Genomic DNA, 5,754 nt, shown 5'->3' on the forward strand with positions numbered 1-5,754 from the left:
CTTGACTATTTTCAATAGTACAATAGTGTGAATAATAAAATTACAATTATCTTATTTTGGGAAGAATCTTAGAAGATTTTCCAATCTATTGCTGCAAGAACGAAGAAAATCCATCGAATACTAACCGATTTATTAGCATTTGAAATTGGACATATTTTTCACTTTTTTCGGGTTTTAGATTTTCATTTCACATCCCTATGTAGCCGAACTTCCTGAGAGAAGTATTCTACTTCAAAAACCGTATATAGATTGATGTGCAATTGTGATATAAACCTATTAACGTCGTCGTGAGTCGGAATGGCGTATGGCATCCAGAATGTATTCCATATTGTAATAGATGAAGAATCAGAATGAGAGCACGGTTGTGTTGGCTTGCAATTGAGAGCTGAAAGAAGAAGAAGAAGAGAATGACGAAAAATGCGTAAATTTGTTGTTTCCTTACAATGTGAATCTATCGAAAGTTTTGTGATCACTGGAACGGGCGTTTGTTTGAACAGTGGATATGTGATAGGCTTTAGCAGTAAGAAGTGTTTCGGATGTTGGTGCAAATTGGATGTTAAAAGCTAGGGAAAAATGTTGGATGTTTTATTTGAACTCAGCCAAAAACATTGCGGGATTGATATTAGTTGGGCTGTGTTTTTTTTTTTTGACCGAAACGTGATTTATTTGCTCATGTTTTTATTTACTTTTTTGGTTATGACAGAAATAATAAATTTTCACTACCTCGGTATGTTTCACTGCGAAAGGTTAGTCATTTAGAATCACTTGGAGCAGTGTGGTGATAAACACAATAAACAGAAACGAACTCAAGCTGCTGCCTTGCTGGACTTCTGAGTGTAGCAGATTCTTGCTGAAAGGTAGGACAAACAAATCTTCTTCAATAGAGCAATCATTTATTAAGAAATAGACTTGCTCTTTCTACAATTATTATACTTTTTACAATAGAGGTTAAAGCTATCAGGGGGGATGGGATCATTTTTCATTTTGGTCCTTTCGAGCCATTTGGGATTATTTTCGATTCTGACTATTTCCGATTTTTAGGATTTTATATTGTAAAACTGAGCTCAATTCGGAATCACTTTCTATTTGGACTTTTAAAAGCATTTTCAGCAATTCGATGACCAATCTAGCATTAGTTTGGGCTACTGGGTTCCAGGAGAGCGTTTTCAGCGTTCTGAGCTTATTTGCTATTTTGGCCTTTAAAGCGTATGAGCTCAGTTTTGGATCAACTCCAACTCGGTTTTTTCTGGTTTACAGCTGCGTTTTAAGTGATTCTAGGTTATTTTCTAATTTGGCCTTTGAGGCGTTTTTTCGGCGATTATAAGCACAATTTGCCTGAAATAACCATTTTGGATGGTAAATAGGCTTTGTTTGCAGCTCCAATTGGTCGAAAATGAAGCTCCACATTTCTTCATAGTACAATAGTTGGCATCATAAAATCACAATCGTCGCATTTTTGCGGACGCGTTAATTATTTTCCAATCGATTACTTCATATATAATTTATTTGACACGGCATTTTTTTTTTGTTCATATATAATTTATTTGACACGGCACAAATACCATTTAATGTTTAACGGCGCCAAATATATCTGGTAGCTTACTTTCTAAAGTATCTTAATAACTAAAAGCAAATTTTTTATCCTCGCTGCCGACTACGAGCTGAAACTAAATCTAACTTAATGCTTTAATATTTTGCATTAAAAGCACTGGTTTACTGTATGATGGTTTTCATTGCCATGGGTAAGCAGCATATTAAATTTGTTACGCTGCTGGGCCAAGACATTACGGACTGGCATATTGGGTTGTCTCCCTCGGGCCTTGAGAGTATCGTGCAGGTCTGATTGCTGTTTCCGGATCCGGGGTCTTAACGTGTTCTTGTCGTTAGGTTGGATGTAGGCGGAAGGGGATAGGACTAAACTGGGGCGTTGATGGATTTCAGGAAAACGTATATAAGTGAAAATGTAGGATAGGTCACGGCTCGCCAAGACATCACGAACAGGAACAGCCGGCTGCCCACCTTCGGCCTGCAGGGAAGCTATTAATTTAGACCTGGCGTCACGGTGTACAGGGCATGACCAAACAACGTGCTCTATGTCGTGATAACCTTCACCACAGGCACAGACACCACTCTCTCCGAGCCCAACACGACGGAGATGCGCGTCAAATCTATAGTGATTGGACATAAGCCGGGACATCACGCAAATGAAATCCCGACCTACATCCAACCCCTTGAACCACGGATTCGTCGACACCTTGCTTTTTCACCCTTGTAGAGCGTCATTTTTTGCTGGGATCATTCTCCTTTTTAGCATTCTAGAATTTTATCAGTATTCAGAGTGTTATTTTTGAAGATCATTTTATTGACCTGTTCTGGCTTTCAAACGTGATTTTTTTTTGTTATTTTGAACTTTAGTTGAAATTATTTCGTTAATTGGTCATTTCCTTTTACCATTAATACGCTTCAGAAACGTTTTTTGTCATTATAAGCTCGATTTAGGATCAATTAAGTTTTTTTTTTGACTTTTCGAAGTTTCGAACCGTATTTTCGTCATCCGGAGCTAAATTTTTGTTTGTTGTTTTGAGAACGTTTTTCTATGTTCAATTTGACGTCATTTTCTGTTTTGGTTAATAATATCCCTGACCTTTTTTCACCATTTCAAATCATTTTTTCACCCTTTTGACCTTAATTTGATTTTTTTTAAGGCTTTAGAGACTGCTTTTCTTGTGCTGTACCTAACATGGGATTCTTATCTCTTTAGCAATTCTAACCTCAATTTGAAGGCTTTTTTCATTTAGAATCCGGAACAATTGAGCTTATCCATTCTAACTCGGAGTTGGTTTACTTTATGCTATTTAGGGAACTTGGACATATTCGCGTAGTTTTGTTGTCCTTAAGTAAGCATCCCTTGTCAGAACCTTCTCGTAAAACACTCGAGCACGTGTCTTAGCCATCAGATTTTGCTGAAGCGTCCTCTTGGGTTACTTACAGGCGCGGAACGACCGGTAGTCTCCTCGTAGACGGATACTGCTGACAATACAATTGTTCGCATCATATTTTTGGCGATATCCCGTGAGTTCTGAGTTTACCTTGATTGTCTTATGTACCTTTCAATTCAGCTGCCGATCGGGCTGATTTTCACTTCCAACAAGCTGACATTCAATGAAATAATTCACGGTCACGTAACAAATTTTTCTGAAAATCCGAACAAATGATTTTCACTGTTCCTTTGGTATAGCGGAAATTACCTTATCAAAATGACGCTTGCAGTCGTTATGATAATAAAACGCCAAGATGGCTCTCTGGATAGTATTTTTCGCATTCATTATTAGTCGCGTAATACCACTGTCCAGTACACAGACAGAATTTACAACATAACAATTCACACAATGAATTACTCCGAGTAATTTTCAGAAAATTTCAAATAGTGAATATCGAACGAATACTTTTTCTCTGCAACTGACGGATGACTTGACTTTCTTTCTTTTACGAACAATGAAAAAAGAACACGAAGGAAGAGAGAATGAACATCACATGGAAGCGAAATATTTCCTTGTGATGGTAGAAATTTGATATTTTTCAGTTTCAGGCAAAAGCGCTGAAATTGATTTTTTATAAAAATACGTAGTTTTGTGAATTTGTACTGAAATAATTTGGAAACTCTAAAATTCACTCTTACATAACATATTTCATCCACCTGACATGATTTGATACATGGAGCAATTGATACATATGAAAATTGCCAGTGTTTGCTCAATCTGTTTGAAAAATTTGAAAAAAACACAGACATATTTGCGTCCCACAAAAACTGGGAGGGGTCCAGAAGGGTGGCACTTTTACCAAAATTTATAGCAACTATTCCCCTTGAATAAAATTCCAAGTTTTCCCAAATCGGCCGTTCCAGTGCTGAGAACGATCATTTTCAAAAAACAAGTTTCGTCCCGGGTCTTTACGGGTTAAGAGTGTTCTTTCAATATTCCGAACTTAGTCAAAACTCTTCTTCCGGCTATACTGAAATCACTTTCTGCTGTTTAGGTGTTTTAGGTTGTTCTTTGATTGATTAGGGATTAGGTGACACTCTATATTTTTCCATCATTTTCTGTTTTGGTTAATTTGTTAATTCGGTTAAATATGCTAATTATAGATTATTTAGAAAGTTTTTTGAGTTTTTTGAAAAAATCTTTTGCAATGTTGAGATTATTTTTTACTTTGCACTATTTTGGTTCGACAATTTCCCAGCACAAGAAAAAACACTGACCAAACTTCTCGTAATAATTATCTATACCTGCAATGTTTCCGGGGCAAATTTTGTAAAAAAATAAACTCGTACGAACCATTTTTCCACGTGTACTTTTCTGTGATTACGCTATGTTTACCCCTTAAACCGCCGCGCCAAGTTTGAATGCTCCGTGAAACTCCGAAAAACTTTGTGCTAAATTTCGAAACAAACACACTTTTATACACTCGTTCACTACAAAACAACCACATCCAAAGTATAATTTAAACCAAAGGCAAAAATGAACAGATATTTACACAAACTAAACCCAGAAAACATAAAAAATACTACAATCAAGGCAAGAAACATTTATGGCAGAAACAAAAATAAAAAACAGAGAATCAAACAGAGACTTGCATTCCATCTGCTTATTTTTCTACGATTTTTGAAAAAAAACACACTAAACTGGGTTGATGTCAGAGATGAATACACTACATTAAGAGAGAATAGTTTTATAGGAGTGTTTTCGGCGGCCGAAAGGCCGTAACAGAAAACCAACAAGTCTAGCAACGAGTGGAACCATCAACTAACACGTAGAAGGTATTTTGAATGTGCAGCAAGACAGGTGATCGTGAGTGAACTTCACACAGAGCAAGAACGTAAACTGAATCTAAGTATTATTACATAATATTGTACTACAAAAAAAAATACGAACTAATCTAATCTTGTGTCATTTTAATTACACATAAAACCGTAGTGAAATTGTCGACCACAACTCTGTAGTTAATTGACTTGAAAGTTATAAACCGTGCTAAACACGACGCAGATATTTTGATCAAATTTTCCCCTCTGCATTGAATAGCATCACTGAATAACTCTAAAAAAAACCGGCACAGAGCAGCGAACCCTCTCTGTGCTCCGTTACGAAATCCCTTCGCGGCGAAAAGGGGAACCAAAAAATGTCCTTTTCCTCGGGTGGAACAACCAAAAAGCCAACCATTTAACGGTAGAACTAAAAGATAAATAAAAAAACACTAATTTAATTTATATTCAATCACGACCGAATCAAATGTCAGTAAAACGGGCGTTTATTTTGAATTTTGATATTTCATAACACTCGAAACTAGTCAGGTGATAGCCGCAAAATTCGCTTAATTTAATAATAGCCAGCCACCGAGGAGGGAGAACCACATTACTATCGACTAGTAACAGAAACAGAATGTTTACTAAACAATTAAACTGAAGATAATAATGAAAATAAATACTAACGAGTAAAATTTACGCTTTCCCTACTGTGTTTTATTTCAACTGCAATATTTCACTGCTGACGGTAACGTTTCAACTTGTTCGTCGATTCGGTGAACTTGAATTTTCGGTTTCGACGATTGTTTTGTCTGCCGTGTGGTGGTATGTGGACAGCACGTGCTTGCAGCACCTGTGTCGACGTTTTATTGGTGTTGGTTAGCAGCGGTGCCGTTCTCTTCGCTAGCAGCTTTGCTCTCCGAATCGTACGCTATTCTATGCGGAGCCGCCATTAT

The sequence above is a fragment of the Wyeomyia smithii genome, chromosome 2, assembly GCF_029784165.1.
Source record: "Wyeomyia smithii strain HCP4-BCI-WySm-NY-G18 chromosome 2, ASM2978416v1, whole genome shotgun sequence".
NCBI classification, from domain to species: Eukaryota; Metazoa; Arthropoda; class Insecta; order Diptera; family Culicidae; genus Wyeomyia; species Wyeomyia smithii.